Here is a 17,837-nt window from a genome sequence, read left to right on the forward strand (position 1 = left end):
TCCTTAATGTAGAAAATACATGGACCTTTGTGAAGTGTTTTAACCTTGAAATGCAAAGTTATAAATAGCTACTTTTAGTAAGCAGATGCAGTAGATCAGGAAAGGGGCTGTGTGAAACAGGCAGTCACTAACAAAGGAACATCCTGCAATTTGATCATATCTGCCAGTAAGAGTAACTGCAATTGAATATCACACTCTGCTGTCTCAGAGGCAGCACACCATCCTGAATGGGTTTTATTAATAGGTCATTAACCTGAATATTGCAGACATATCCAAAGATATGTCTTCCCCATTTTCCTGTGCCTGTGTTGAAGAGGTTAGCAAATCCCATTTTCTGTAACAATATAAAATATCCATGTGCTTCTGCTGAGAACAACTGGTTGAAACACTATTGACCTATATAGGATTAGTCCTATTGTGCTACCAGAGACTCAAAAATTCAGGGGAAGATAGAGATGGGGGGAGGGGGAACAATTTTAGAGACACACAGAAAATCAACTAACAGAGACATTTTCATATTGGATTAATGAAAGTAAATTTTCTGACAGGACTCTACATTAACACTCTTCTAGTAGACAAAAAAAAATAGATTTTTTTTTAAAAGTGAGACACAAGAATCCTTACCTTTCTCTTGAGTCTTCATGGAAGCAACTCACAAATTATTACCAGGCTTCTTAATGGTATGCACTCGTGTTGCAATTGCAAACTCACCCAAACAGGCCCTGAGAATCAGATGATCATCAGTTTCTCCAGGTGGTAACAATCTGTGTAAGAAAAGAACCTACATGTCTCCCATTACCATATTATCCCCACACCTTGCAGCCTGTAATGAACATAATCTCCCCATGCTTTTGCTATACCAGAAGAGCCTGTTGTTCTCATCCTGCAGACCCAGAGGCAGCTGAACACCTACCTGGCTTACTGATACCACAAACTTAGCTGGGCTGGGAGCCTTTCTCATGGAGAATCAGAATGTTGTAGCAGTGAAGTCTTTCTGGTAGCCTGCATCCTTCAGCTCTTCCCACAGCTGAGTCCCACTAACACAGCAGCTTCATCAATGTTTCATATATACAGGACCATTCCTACAAGGAGGATCCTCTCCCTCCTTATTCTTCTTAGTCACATCATTTAATATCCCTGAAATGTAACTTTTCAGCTGGGGAACTAAATACCTTATAGAACTAGATACTGAACAAAACTCCAATTATGCAAATCTCATGAATGTTAATATTTTGAGGATTTTTTTTATTACTCCATTATTTGCCCTTTCAGAAGTAATTTTTAAATGGACCTGATGCCCTGAGATACCTGACTACCTGGAACAGAGGTTAGACAGTGTTAAAGGAATAAAGCAGGTATTTACTAAAAAGGCCTTCGAAGGATACACCATGGGCAGTACAAAAGCCTGGCCAAGGCTCCATACAAGATGGATGCAAAGTCATGAGTTGTCACACTTTTACAAGTTTTGCTCCATTTCTATATTGGAGTTAATTATCCAATTACAGCTTCAGGTTATGAAGCCTCATCCTTTCAGACTGCTCTCCTCAATTCCCTGTTCCCTCAATTCCTTATATTTCTGGGCCTGAAAGTGCAATGGTGTCCTTGGTTCTCAGGCTGGAAAAGGATTGCTTTGTTAAAGGAAAGTGTGAAGAGAACTTGTTAACACTTTATATGAAGTTCAGAGTTACATACTAATGCAGTACAGAATCTGGAAAATATGAAAACTAGAGTTTAAGGCATCAGACCAAAGCAGTGTAGTAATGTTTTGGGTCCACTTTGAAAAGTGAGAAACAGGTAAGAATTGGGCTAATGTACTTTAGCATTGTAGAGTTCTGCAACATTTAAGTCCACAGGTTTATTCATATGTATAGAGTATGGTTGTGCCTTTTATTTTTGCATTCACACCTACACATCTATAGTACAGCAGATCATATGTGCACTATACTCTCAGACAATCTGTGCTTTTCCTGTATTTCCCTTCAACTTCAGTCTGAACAAGGTTTCCATCTGTTCCTGTGGCTGACAGCCTGCAGACATTCTAATTTGGTGATCACCTGTTCTCATATATTCCTTATTTCTCCTAGTGTTCCTTTTTCCTTTCTCAGAAAAGCCTATATGCTTCTGACATCTGCTCACCACCATTATATTTTATGAACTCCCAGGCAAAAACCCATTCAGAGATGCTGTCACCTGCTCTGTCAAAATATTACACTTGGCATGTCTGACAGCCTGCAATGTGCTGACCTTCATTGTGTCAATGCCCTTGAACAATATTTTTTCCACTGCTGCAGTACAAACTAACTTTAGTTTTTCTCAGACAACGACATGACTTAATTGAATCCAATAATCATTACTGAACTGACCTCCCTGCACATGAGATAGGAACTAAGGCAGTCCTTATTTAGTCAGCGAGAAATTCAGCTGAAAAAATAATGGCTTGACTCATTTAAGTATTGAAACTAAATATTCTTGCATTTTCAACTGAAGGAGACTGAAATGTCTATTCTCAAGATCACAATATGTGGTCAGGTGTGACTGAACTCAGATGGGACTTTTGGTCACTTCAAATCCCAATACACTTCCCCAAATGCAGGATCAATTTTTCAAAACTTACACTTTTGCTCTGTTTGGATCCAAAATATAGGTTCACTCCTGAAAGGAAGAAAGCTACCTCATTTATCAGGAAAATAGCCTAGAAGTGAGAGCATTCACATATATTTATCTTGTACAAAATAAATAAAAAGTTGCATTAAATGTCCATAAAGCAAGCAACCACATTCACTGCAGAAAAACAAGATTTGGCAACTTCTGTTATTGCTGCATCAATATTCTTTCAATGCTGTTTTTCTACCAAAGTTCTGAACACATAAAGGCAGGAGGACCTTCCTCATTCTCCTACAGTTCCATAGCTCTGGGATTAAACAGTGCATAAACTGTAAGCATTCATTTGCAATTGTCAGGCTAATTAACACAGAACTGCAGAATATTTCTCTAACTGGAGGTCTAATTAACTCATAGGAAGTGATACTAAATGATCCCATGTCACTGGAGCACTTTTGGGATGTAAAAAATTTAACATTATTTTCACCTGTGTTACCCATAGGAGCTGCCCACATTTTTGCTGTCTTAAGACATCATATTTATTTTAAGAAAGAGGCACAGTATAATCTCCATCATGCATACAAAAACCTGTAATGGAATGCTTTGTTTACCTTGCATTTTAACACAACCAAAATTGGGTATCTTAATCTGGGAAAACTGGTGGTTTTCCTTTTGTTATTAGAAAGAAATTTCCATTTTTTAGTGTACAACTAGTTGCACTATGATCTTCAGAAGGTTTCTGAGAATCAAGACTTTTCTTGCGCTTTCAAAAACACTTGATTCCAGAAATATGAACCAAAATGTTTGCTAAAATTGTGATAATCACCATAAAAAAGAATATAAACCCTATACTGAAGTAACACCATGTTATTCTGGTGATTAATCCTATTTACACTTCAGAGCTGTATGGGTCCTATCTCCTCCAATATTAAAAGTTCACCACAGCTTTAGGAGTTTTTTTAATTTACCTATTAAGGATCTGAGGATCCCTTTCAGGAAAAAAAAAAAGTATAAAGAAAATTATAAAAGGGGGTAAAGGGGTAGGGGACAAAAAAAATAGGTTTTTTTTTTTAAAGAGAGTGGTTTTCTTAGGGAAGAAAAAATAGAAGGACAATTATTCTCTTCTTGTAGGAAACAACTTCCAATTACAAGCTATCTGCAGGTACTTCAGTTTATTCCTTATTCCTGTACAGTACCAAAAAGATCAGATTCACTACAACTGTAAATTGTCTGTTTTAACCAATGTTAGCTAGCTTTTAAAATGGACCTAAAATAAGGAAATAAATATCAGTTCTAGTGGATCACTGACTGTGGTGTGTAGTTGAACCATCAGAGTATATATTTTAATGAAGACTTGAAAAACAAGCTGCAGTATTAGTGATGCAGTAATCATCTTCAGGTTGTCTGCATTTTTATCTCCAGCTTCCTTCACTCGGGGGACCCTTTCAGGAGGGTTTTACTAAAATCATTTCCTGAGCCTACGGGAAACTCTTAATTACCTAACCTTGACTTTAACCATTGCTAAAAGATAATCAATTTCATCTTCCAAACAAAATAGGTTAATTTAGCTCATAGAGTGGGTCTGAATATTAATTGTGTCTTATTTACATAGTCTTCATGATTAGCAGGCATGTAATAAGGAGAAAAAAAAATTAAAACATCGCTTGAATGAATGGAGGGACAAAAGAAAGGAAACAGAAAATCTTGCAAGGATGGTTAAGAAAATGGGGTAGGTGAAATTGCAGTACTCCCTGCACAAAGATCTCGACAAAAACTGCATACATTTGTTCTGTGCTTGCAAATATATTTATAAAAATACCATCCTGAATTTACATAAAAAGATTTCACTGCTGCTACTCACAGCAAAGGTTATCTCATTAATCAAACCCCTGGCATTCCAGTCTCAGGCTATCATCAAAAAGACATGTATGGATACATGGAACACTCCATAAATACATGCAATGAATGATGATTTTGTAACAAAACATCCCAAGAACTCTAGTAACGTATTTCATTTCTCTATGGAAATATACACTGTCTAATCTGATGGTTCAAACTTTCATGTTTGTCTAGCCTCTGTACAGTTTTACAGGAATCATTGTCACAACACAGCTCCAACATTAATACAGTCAGAATGTAACCCTGTTCAGGAGCTGTAGCACTGTGCTATATTACTGCAAATTTAAGGGTGGAGCAATCTTTGCCATGGCAATTGGTTGATCTACTTCAAGTGTCTCATTTATATCATTTCGTTCACCCCTTAGGGCTTTCAGCTTTCCCTATAATTAGTGACTTTGTGACCAAACAGGTTTTGTATTACACAACACAACTTACAAAGTGTTAATATTGGTTTGCATATTCACATAAACACACATAAAATACAAAAGCTCTGAGTTGTTCTGCTAAATATATTAAATACTAACATTCCTCTTCCTCAGAATCTTTGCATTGTATTACAGATTTGGCTTTTGAGATCTGAACATAAAAAATGTTTTTCCATGACTGAGAATATCTGTAAAAATTACATCTTCTATAACCCTTTCCCAGTTAAGTATTCTGCTTAATAAATCAATAAATAGGCTAGGACAGCTCAACTGGGTATGACTTTATAAAATTCTCTTGCCTTTGAATTATGTTTCATCTGGATGTAATGTTTTTCTCCCTCCCTTACTTTTCTTCTGTTGTAGAACTCAATTTTCAAGTTCCAATGATTTTCACAGAAAATAATATAGCCTTGACAATAAGGTTTTATTAACCTTTATTGTTCTAAAGCCTACATCTGAGATGAAATCCCACAGCTTTAACTGTCAAAGGTTAAATAAGTGATTGCTACTTCTAATGGGTGTCTGAAAGATACTCAGTTGTATTTTCCCTTATACACACACAAGGAAAATATAGATTACAATAACTCAAGATAGAATACTTTAAAAACAAATCCCCAGTGTAGTATTTTTTAGGAAACTAGACCTTAAAGGGAAACTTTTAAAGTTAAATAGTTTTTTCTTGCCTACTATATGTAAATTTCTCTACTAGTTTACTCAGCTAAAACTAAACAGCAGACTTGCATCTTATTATGGGGGAGAAGTATGATATTTCAGAAGGGATTTCCTCCTGCATTATCACTGAACCACACTGAACTTCCATGGAAAGCATAGCACAGCCTCTTGTTTTAAAAAGGAACAAATGAATGGGTCTCTGCCTCAGAAGGGTAAAGATCTATACATATAGTGATCATAAAACAAATTTACCTTTTTCCTACTTATTTCATTGCAAATTCTCAAGTGAAGCCATAGATAAAGCCTAAATGAGGGCTGAGAGAGGACATATCTTCCAACACAGAATCAGAATATAGAATCCTATGCTGAAAGTAAATTTCTCCCTCTATTTTATAAGACACAGACAGAAGATGAGGCCTACATTAAGGAGGCCAGGAGAGTTAACAAAGCCAGGGCAGGGGTTAGAGAGCTCTTTCTAGGAGGGAAACCTTGAGTCATGCCTTCTGATTTCTTCAAATAAACTGTTTTCTGAAAGTGATCATTAAAAATAGGGCCATAATTAGAGGCTGTAGAACAGCACAAACTTTCTGGTCTATGCTTTGCCACATATCACAGTAATTCTCAAAACAGCACAAAAATTTTGCTGGCTTTAGATTGGATGTGCTGATCTTCCTATCACTGATAAGAAGATCAGTGCAAGTACAAGTGCAATTTTGGTCATTTTAATCTTCAAATTTTGGGCATTTTAATCTGCAAATTATTGTCTCCCTGGAGCAGAATAGAGGCAATCTCTGCAGTCAGAGAAAATGTGCTGCTGTCTGCACAGAGGATGTGATCTGCAACACATCACAGGATGCAAGGAGGGAAGGAGAGTCTTGCTCCCAATCAGGCCATCAGCAGAATTCCCAGTGATGGCAGCAGTGCCAATCTTTAGCTCAGCTAAGAATACAATAAGAATTCTTACCCAGTGACACAAGTACACTTCATTAGACAACTCCTGAAGTGCATATTGATCATATTTTTATTTGAAACAATTTAATTTTCATATTTTGAAAAGTTTATTCATCTTCATTCTAATGATGTACATTGAGATGCCTAGATGCTATGCAAATTCAATAGTAAGGAAAGATTTTCAAAGAAAAAAGCTATTTTTAAATATCCAATAAGATATTTTCCTTTAAAATTCCATGAAACTTGAAAAGGGTTGAACCATGCATCTATACAATTTTAGGCTGAGATAAAAAGTAAAGCTACCTAGAGTATTATTGGTATTATTAACACCATGTTCTGACCAGCTGAGTTACTATTTCTGATTTGTGTCCATATGTATGCATATAAATTAAATTAAATTAAAGATAAATTAAACACACCTATCTGTTATAAACAAAAAGAAACTCATTTTCAAATGTTTCTGGTTTCTCTGGACAGCACTTTTTAAATCAGGTAAAAGTTTTTTTGGATTGAATAAACATGAGCTCAGCTGCCTGTCACAACAGGGAATGGGCAGATGGGCGATGCTGATGTACTCAAGTGGAGAGGTCCCTGTACACCCTGCCCTGTTCAGTGGAACAGCAAATGAGTGAGAGCCCTGCTAGTCCCAGGAAGGGGCAACTTACAGTCTGTCAAGTCTGGAACAATTCCTTCTACTTACAAGGCTTCAAACTAGAAGTTGCACAAGTAGTTAGACTGGGCAATTGCAATGATCTCTCCAGCATTACAAACTATAAATAGACAAAGCACTCAGCATTCTGTTCAAGTTGCCTACTTTTTCTCTTAATTCCTTTTGATCTTTCTCTTTAATCTGCTAAAACCTGTTGTTCAAGGTTCAAACACATACATATCTCTATGCCATTCTATTTACAGCTTGTGTTTTTCTTTTTGTCCAATACCAATCTGATGCTAATTTTTTTCTTTAGCTTTGATTTGTCAGCTCACATTCCTTTTCAGGTGTATTTTTTATGTAAGAACATCAACAAAGGTGTCCCTTTATCTACCTATCATCATTTAAGCCATGCCTAGACTATAAGCTTTCTATAAAACAAAAGTTGAAATGCAGTAACTTTAAATCAAATGTGTTTAAATCAAATCAGGGCCTAAGAGGATGAAGTCCTTCTAAATGTAGTACAAAGCTATTGAGTAATTTTCACTTCTGCAAGAATTATTTAGTTGTTTCTACTGTTAGGGTTTCAAATCCCCATTGTTGTTTCCCTGTGTGATTAAAGTAAAGTAATGTTTCATTGATTTCTTATACCAGACATGGAGTGCTTTCACAACTAAAAAAAAATTCTGGAAGGGACAGAGAGTATTTTCTGAATTTCTAAACTCAGCAATAGACATAGATTAAAAAAAGAAAAAAACAAACAACAACAAAAATCAACCAACCAAAAACACTCCCCCAAAAAATACTTCAGAAAAAAAACCGAAACCACCCAATGCTAGTGGTAAGACTGCCTGCATATCTAATAGAGCAAATCTAGACAAAATCTACCATCTAAAAAATGGTCAGAGGAGGTAAATACCCACTAAGCAGCATTGCAGCACTGTCTGGTTTTTGCTGTGTCTAGTTCTAAGAGAAATAAGCCTTTGCCTAAGGCTGACAAGATATTCTGGTATCATCAGTCCTTGCTCCTGCAAACCTTACATTTTCTTCTCCTTCTGCCAGCACTAAAGCAGGTACTAGTGATGTGAGGCCACTGCTGCTATTGATATCACTCTATGCAATTTCTGTGTGGTGTGCATGTGTGCACATGTGAGAGAAGAAATAATAAAGCATTCTAATGCCTTTATGAAAATTATAGCTTTTAAGTTTTTCTGAATCAAAACAGTCTTTAAAAAGAATAAAATATTTTCAGAGCCATACACGACTGTTTTCATCATCCTCTGCTTCCCACTAATGTCCACTTGCCTCATAAAATTAATAATACCATGTATACACAACCAGGGGTCAGGCTGTAAGAACATTTTCATGTACTGCAAAGTAGAAAGAATTGCAGAGAGAAGCAATTAAAAATAGCCTTTCTACAGAGATACAAACTGTGGGATAGTCGACCTCATTTTGAGCCAGTTAAACAGAGTTGTATTGAAATGCAAATATGTTGATTCTACAAGTGTTTCTGTGGATACCTGTTAAAGAAATTTCCTTCAAAAGCTATTAAAGAGTGCATTGGTTTTGCATCAAACCATACATGATAACACAATAGGCTCTGTTAAATAAAGATAAAGGAGAGGAATAACCTTGTTAAACGCATGACTGTATGAAACAAGGTTGTGCATTTACCACTATTTGACTGTAATTACGACTTGTAGAAACACAGTATTTAGCTTGGGAATCAATACAGTAGCTGCTGAATTCTTTTATATTTAAACCACTGTTCATTTTGGTTTTAACAATTTCTATTTCCATTTCAATGTTTTGGAGGGCTACATTTATTTAATATACAGCAACATAAGTTCGGTAAGCACATACCAGCAAGAAGGAAATAACCAGGCCAGGAGTATTATTTGAACTCTGGCTGTAAAGGCTCACTGGGCCTTTGTAGCCAGCAGTGAACAATGGAGATTTGCAGGTACTTGTGAGCACATCCAAGACATTTTTGGAACTTCATTTTAATCCAGTTTGCATAATCATTGCAACAGAGGCAAATAATAAAACAGGAAGAACCTCAATGAATTTTCACTGAGACACAGTCTAACTTTTTTGTTCATTGTGATGTCATGAAAAAATAACTAGAGCTACAATTAAGATCAGGTCAGAAAACAAGCAGCTTATCAATATAGCTGTAGGAAAGAACACTGGACAACAGAGTGACAGAACTCTGCCAAAATGGGGCAGTTGCAGAATTTATTTACCTCTAGATTAACTCCTTCACCAAAATTCAGCCAGATAAGCCAAATCTGATCACTTATATGAGCAATTGAAAACATCCAGACATCACATCCATTTACAAAGAATCTTCTGCCTTTATATAATCCACTCTGTTGTTAATTAAATTGTGCTGACTGGCAAGACCATTAGCTGCAAGTTCCTTAGCTAGCTAGGTCTCCTATGGGATGGGAACTGCTTTGCTTCCATGGGAGACTAATATTGACATTGTAGTATCCTAACTGGGCTATCTATGTTTCTGTAGGACATGCATTTTTTAAGGGAGAGCCTCCTTCTTCTTACACTTTTTTCCTTAGGTTCTGAAATATTCATAGTAGGTGGGCCTACAGATAGTTCTGAAAAATACTTACTGCCCTGGTATAAATTCCCACTACCAGTTAGTACCAGGAAATTAGCTTTGCACTGTTTCAAAGGCATCCTTGTTCCTTTTAACAACAAATTATTAAATAAATAAATAAATAAATATTGATGGTAGAAACATTTCCCAGCAAGAGTTTACAAAGATTTATGGTATAAATTAAGTTTTTTGAGTCCCTGACGTCTAGTTTAGTTGCTCTATTATTTATATTGCTGAAAACCAATGTTTATCACTATCTATGTTGAAATGACATCACATTCATTTTTCTGATACAAATTAGATTTAAGTCAGAGCTTTTAGCTTGAAACCACTCTGAAAAGCCTGAGGATGTATTTATTGTCATAAGACACAAGGCATCAGTTTTTCACCTCTTCCAGACTGTTACTTAGAGAAATACCACTAGAAGGAATTGTCTAAATGACTTTAAAATGTAGATTGTGATCAAAATAAGCAATACTTTTAGTTTGAGAAACAGATATAAATCTCCTTGGCTCTTGACATTTCTGTTTTCAAAACACAAGACACAAACTCAGCTAACTTCTCTCAGCAGATATTTTACTCCAGTGGCTTCACAGCCATCTGTTTCTAGTGTCAGCTGTGTATCAGAATTGAAATTCAGACTTCATCCTGAACAGAGAGATGAGGCTTTTGAATAAACATCATCCAAAATATGTCCCACATCTCCAGAGCAATAATAGCAGGGAAGAAAAGAGTGGTGAGCTCTGAAAATGGGCCATTCCTCTAGTTCCAATGATTCACAGTTTTGTCTTGAATACATTGTTCACATTTGACATTGTCTTTGGACTGGCCTTGAATTTCAGTGCCTACAAAATATAAATTGCTTTTACATGTTCTGTTTACTCTGGAGCAAATTGCCATGGTTATAATACAATCTAGAAGTACAGAAAAAGCTACCGCATGGTCATGGAAAAAGCAATGATCAAAAACCAGGAGGATCACTTACAAGAAGAAAGGAATTGTTTCATTTCAGTAGTTACTGGGGCTGAAACTGCTACATTTACAGATCTCTGTATACAAATTAAGCACTGTTTCCAATAGTATAATCAAGAACCACTCTGCACTTTATAACCTCGAGAAGAGCATAACTAGAAATGTACAGAGGGCAAAAAGGCAGTTTCACTAAAAAAGTGAGATTTAAAAACACATATTCATTCAAACTGCAAGTGAAGACTGAAGTCTTCAGAATACTTGAAGCAATAAAAACGCCTGTGTTTACAGGGGGTTGTTAATATCTAATAGCAAACATGAAGTACATAAAAATACATTTCAAAATGTTAAAGTAGAGAATTTTGATGTTGTTTGAACATTCAAGTATTCATCCTAAGTCCTAAGCAAAATGTATAACAAAATCAGCTTTGGGTTAGATTTCTTTTTTTTTTTTGTATTGGTGATGAAATACTGCCCTCACCAAGACTTTCCACATAGTTTGGCTGAAGGGCTAGAAGTGTTAATCTAAAACTAAATTAAATTATTTTGTCACATGCTTTTCTCTTTACATGGCTTTTAGCAAAAGGAACATGTGTAAGTCAATCAATTACTGTATGTGTGGTAGAAGATAATCATCTCAAAAGGTCCCTTCCAACCCAAAGAATTCTATGAATCCATGATTGTAGAGATTCTGGACAATAATTGTAGTTACATAGAATGCTGTACTGGATTGCAAATGTACATACAATAGTGAAAACTGTGTAACATCCCCTTGGTCCATGCAACGCTTAAAAGACGCTGTTCTCAGTTACCTATGTCCTGCTCAGATTACTATTGACTATATTTACTCTTCTCCATAATGTCTGAGGAGATGCTGTAGCTCATGGAAGCTTTTGCAGCTGTGATAGTTAGCTGTCATTGTGACAAAAGAAGAAAATTTGGACAATTGTATCTTTGTCAGTTTTTGTTGCTGTGACAAAGGGTAAGTTCTTCCTCTATCAACTGCAATTGCAGTATGAGGGTTGCAATCAAGTTTTGAGCTATGTCTTGTCATTACCATTCTTAGACTTACTATCTTGTTTAATGCCTACTGTAACTCCTGCTACAATCATGTATATACTCTGTGAACTCAAGTGGATTTACTTGTTAAAGATAAGCTATTTTGTATAGAAAAGACTTTATAATGAGACCAGTGTTGAGCAGTGATGCATAAAGACCCACTCCACTAAATTTTCTGGAAGTTGATTAAGATGGCCTTTGGTCCCCACAGATTTGCTGTATTAAAATAAAAATCTAAATAAAATTAATAAAGATTGTTCCTTTCCTCCTGGATTGTTAATTTATACTAAAATAAAGATCAGAAGCCAAACCAAACAGCCCACCTGTACATGTATACAAGTTTGTAATAGAAAAAGACAAAGGACATACTGTAAAATCTATTTTACGGAGTAAGAAAGAGGAAGAAAGATATCAGCAGCTTTACCCAAAGTAAAACAAGAAATACACAGCAATAATAGTGACTGGCTTCTAGAAGCCAGAAAGTTATCATCCCTGCTAGAATGTGTGAATCTTCTTTGGTACCGTAATCAAGTCTCTGCCAATGATATACACGCTGCTGCAAAATGCCAGCCATGAAGGAAAAGGAAAATGTACTTACCTTGTTGTAGCAAGGTTCAATATTCCCTCTTCTGACAGGACTGGAGAGAGCAGTTTTCTTTAATACCAAGGTACTTCCATTACTTTTGCAGCTCAAATACATTCCTCTTATTTTCTGCTTCTTTGGCTATAGAGAAAAGAAAGGATTGCTGTCCTGGATTGTAGAGACCATGCCTATGCTTTGCTCTCCACAATTTGAAGCCTATGTCTTTGCAGGTGCAATTTTTCAGTCTTCATCCAAAACACTGCAAATTACTTTCATCAAGTTTTGTAATAATTTTAGCTATAACATTGTCGTGAGTGTTGAATGTACTTAGCCCCATGCTAAACATGAGAAGTTTATTCACTCCTACAGACTACTGACACTGTACATAACACCTAAATTCTACTCTAGGTAGTGCAGGAAAGGCTTGGAGATTAAAAAAAAAAAAAAAACACAGAAATGTAATCTCTGTTCATCTGTGTATATTCTTTAAAGTGTTCACTTCAGGTAAGCTAGGAAGAAAGCAATGTTCTCATAATTTCTACTTGATCTTTCCTGTTTAGCATTTAACTTTTGCATATAAACAAACTTTCAAAACAAAAGTTTGACCAAGCATTTAAATACTATTGTGTACTTCTGCAAAGCCAAAGGTGATTTAAGAGGTAACTTAGAGGTAAAAAAAAAACCCTTTGATATCACCATAACGCATATGTCTGAACACAAGTAAGATTCAGTTTTGAAGCTTTTACAAAATATCACTACAAAGCAGACACAGAAAAGATAGAACAGAGAGCAAATGTCCTTTCCAACAGAAAACACAATGTTCGTTAATCCATATAAGTAAAAGAATGGAGCATAATTCATCTTATCAACAGTTTATTATATGAGCATAATGTAAGACTTGAAGTACCCTAACACACTGCAAAATATAAATTAATATAAAGACTGAACTGGGAGCTATGTTACATAACAGCATAATAGATATGAAGGGAGTCATAGATATGTATTTATTATCAAGGACACACAAAACTACTTAGATCCATCCACCCTTCATTTTTCAATATGGTTCTGTTCTATTAAGGGCAGAAAGATGAACTGTGCTAACAGACAGAAAAGCATGGGCAACTGCATGACAAAACTATGACAGGGTGAAAATTTCCAAAGCATTCACATTTGTGTTTTAACATCTCAATTGCTATTTTCAACAGCGATGTTTCCATCCACCCACAGCTGAGAACTAACCAAAAGCTTTCAAAACACTTGCTGTAAATATTTATTTTCAACCGCATAATATGTGAGTGCTCCCATGGTCCACCTTTGGCAAATGTCCTGAATAACACTTGCAATGACAGAAAAGCAAGAGTAAATAGTGTGAGTGGCTCATATTACACAAAACTCTCTGGGAGGACATTTGCCCCATATAGTTCATATAAAAGTGAAAGAGAATCATCAGCTGGATTAAATAACTGAGGAATTACAGAGACTTCTGAAACAAAGAAGCAAGCCTGAAAAGCATTATTGAAGCACACTTGTAAGAGTGGGACCTGGAGGTTGACACAGAGGTGGTTAAAATGTGTTTTGATGGTACCACAAGTTGTCACGCAAGTGGCTCAGCCTCTGCCAAGAGCATCTTCATCATCAGACATGATAAGCAGTCACAATCCAACCAGGAGAATGAGACCTTGGGGTGCACCAAGTAGGCATCCAGACCTGGAGGGGCTGCACATCACTCAGGGTGGGTGGGGAGCTCGTGGGTGAAGGGCATCTGAGCCCATCACTAAGCGAAGGATTAGGTACAAAGGGTGTTTAGAAATTTGTGGGCATTTGTTAACATTTTGTAAGTGTCTATTTTTGTGGATTATCTGATATTGATTCTTAATATATAGTTCACTTATTGTTAATTACATGTTGTTAAGTCTTCAATAAAGTGATTTGATCCTGGTTTTGGTTTAGAATATGTGATCTGAGATCTGTGAACTATAGTTTCACATATCTCAATATTTTACTTCTTTTCTCCCTGACGTATCAGCTGGACAAAGTTTATATGACATATTAACTCCTACCAGTAAAAAGAAAAAAAAGAAGAAATTCAGGTCAAAATTTTTCAGCTGATAATTTTTCAGGTCAAAATTTTTCAGGTGATAATGGCATTTTTTGTGTATATGATACCATACACTTCACAAGACTACTTTGAAACCTGAGAACAAGCAATCCCTAAATTCCCTTCCCTCTGTTACAGACTAACTTCACACTTTTTTACAATTCCATTAAAATTATTTAGCTATTACTCAAAACACTTCCAGGGAAAGTTAAATATCAGTAGTGTTAAGGAAATCTCCCTCTCTGACCATCCAGGAGCCACTCTTTCAGTCCCACTCCCACAGTCTGAGCTGGGACTGAAGGCCCTTTGCAGCTGTACCCCCACGCTCACACAGTCAAACCAGGTTTCCTTACTCCAGGTTTCCCACAGCAGTCTCAGACATCCAGATCCTTCAAATGGTTTCATCTTGGTGGAATAACTAACAAAATAACAGCTTGAGCTGGTGTCTCCAAGAAAGGACACCAAAAAAGGAATCCCTGATTTTTTATCCTCTCACAGTCTAAGTGTGCAAAAGTCTGGGGTCCTCAGCTCCTGCTGTGTCCCTGTGTCCTTCACCAGGTCCCCAAGCCCTTTGTCATGCAAAGGATCAGCAGTTCATGGACTCCTGACTCAGGCTCCCACCACCCAGAGCTCAACCTGCAGCTCCCATTGCAGCTGCGTCCTGAGCTGCCCACACCAAATGTATTCCTCAAGTTACTAACCCTATTTACAGGGGACAACTCAGAGCATTTATGTGAAGACTATTCCAGGTTCTTGAATGGGAACTAGTTCTGGAGGCACACTGTCTAATCTTTCTGAGAAAAGTCTATCCCAGTACAATTTTAGGGATTTCTGTGAACTAATTTAACTTCCATGATTTCAGTTTCCTCCCCACTGAGGAGGATGCAGGAACACTTGTTTATCCTCAGCCCCAAAGGTAGCACCCTTTAGCTGTCTTCTTCAATCCAGAGCAGCCCATGAGTCTGCTGCTTCCCTCATTTAATAACTGAGCAGATTAATAAATTTGCAGAACTTTTTAAAACTAGTCAAGAGAGAAGAGTAATGGGGATAATTGGCTAAATCCTAGCTTTTGAAAATATCCAGGGCTCGGATTCATGACTAAGGATAGCTTGCATTGAGATGGCAATCCTGCAGTCCTGCTCCAGCTGACTATAGGGAAGTGCAACTATTTTTGTGGCAGTGGCTGAATAACCACAAATTACAGCCTGATGTATTACAGAAACCCAGAGGGTAGTCTTGGTTTACCTCAATACCCTGGGCTCTAAGACTGTAATTTCAACTTTTGCTTGTTGTAGAAAAACCCAAACAGTTCAGTTCATTCTGCTTCTGACACAGAGGGGTAGGAGCTGCTACATCAATCTTCTTTTATTATGTGACTTGCACCTTTTGCAACTGTTATTGCAATAACAATGTAAGTGCATGAAAACTTCAAGTATTTCTAGAGCCACTTATTTTTAATTAATTATTTAATTTCAAATTAATAGAATTTATTTCTAGTTTCCTTCAGGTTATTTATTCATCACTTCTAGATTTGTCATATGCTGGCCCTTTGTGGGTTTTTTTATACTACATATCTAATCAGATGATTATTTTAATTGCAGTAATATACTACACACTAAATACACCTAACACATACTACTACTAAAACAGTGTATTTTCAAAGCTGAAAATTATTCCATTTATGGTGAGTCATCAGTTGTACTTGCTTCTCACACAACATCTTTTAATACAATTCTCATGAAATCAAAATGGGATTTACAACTAGGATTTTCCCACACATTCAAAAGCATACTTCTTAATCCTACAATTACAACACAAAATATCACATTTGATTATCACTGAGGACAGGAGAGGCTTAATTATAACAAGTTTGATAAGGTCAGTGTGCTTCTCATGAATTATCTCTCACACTGACAAAATTTTCACACAGTTGTCAGGGGTGAAGGCTGAGACAGATCACACAGAAGTCTCCTGTGTCTACCTTCCTTAAACAAAGCAGAGGGAGGGCCTGGAAACCTAAATAGCTTTGTGCAATTGCTCAGTCCCAGCTATTAGTGCAGACCTGTTTATGCTGATCCCATTCTTCCAGGAGAGCTTTCAGAAGACAGTGTTTCCAAGATGAATATAAAATTAATAGAACAGGTATCGTGTATCTAAGGTAGTTTAGAAGTGCATGGCAATTGTAGTGTAGAATATATCTGCTTAATAGCCCCTGCAAGTCACCATCCACAAGTATTTATTCTCACAGCTCTGCAATGCAGTGCTGAGAAGGAAGCCTTGTGGTTCCCTCAGTCTGGGAGGTCCATTAACTGGGTATCAACAGGCTCAAACAATGTGCAGTATTCGTAGTCAAACTCACCCAAGCAAGTTTTGAAAACAAAGCCTAGAAATTTTTATTTTCTGACTCTAACACATTCTAGTGTGGACTTCAACGCAATTTGCAGTCTACATTTTGTGAGCTAAAACTGAGTTTGACCAAGACTGCAGCAGAGAGATCAAGCACAATATTGTTAGGAACTGAAGTTTACAGTACTCACTTCTGGAAACAAAATGAGGAGTCTAAATAATGGGGTGGGGTAGGGGGATGTCTGCATTGGAGTGGTTTTGTTTGTTTTGGTTTGGTTTTTGTGGGGGGTTTTTTTGGTGTGTTTTTTTGGTTGGGGGGGTGGGAGTTTTTTTCTGTGTTGTTTTCTTTTGGCAGAGGAAGCAACAGAAACTTTTTTGAGGTTTTTAGCCACACTTTGTATATCCCACTGCTCTGAGTATTTAGTATTCAAGCAGAACATAATTTTAGATCTAAGTTATACAATAGCTAAAAGTAGACACAACAAATTTGAAACACCACTGGTCTTAGTTCTAATCCATTCTATGCCTTGCAGTTTATGACATAGCCCAGAAGTTTCAGCAACAGATGAAACCCTCACCATTCAAATCAAAGAGTGAAAGCAATGCACATTATGCATCTGAAAACTCAACCTTTTTTCAAAACCTACTGTCTTTACTGAAGAAAATTATGAATCAGGTGTGCAAAAATGTACAATGTTAAAATATCATAAAATAATGTAAAAAATAAGTTTGAATGAAAAAACTCTTACATTGGACAGGGGCAAGTCTATCTGTAATTCAGATATTAGTAATTCAGCTCTTCAGCAATGTCTTAGAGAATAAACAATATCTGCTACTTGGTCACTTCAAATTATCAACCACTGACTCACTCTGTGTCTTCACCAGAAAATGGACAATAACTGATTTAAACCTAAACTGTTAAGACCCATACTTGTCCTTACTGGCAGAGAAAGCAAATAAAAATT

Source organism: Lonchura striata, chromosome 7, assembly GCF_046129695.1.
Source record: "Lonchura striata isolate bLonStr1 chromosome 7, bLonStr1.mat, whole genome shotgun sequence".
Classification (NCBI taxonomy): Eukaryota; Metazoa; Chordata; class Aves; order Passeriformes; family Estrildidae; genus Lonchura; species Lonchura striata.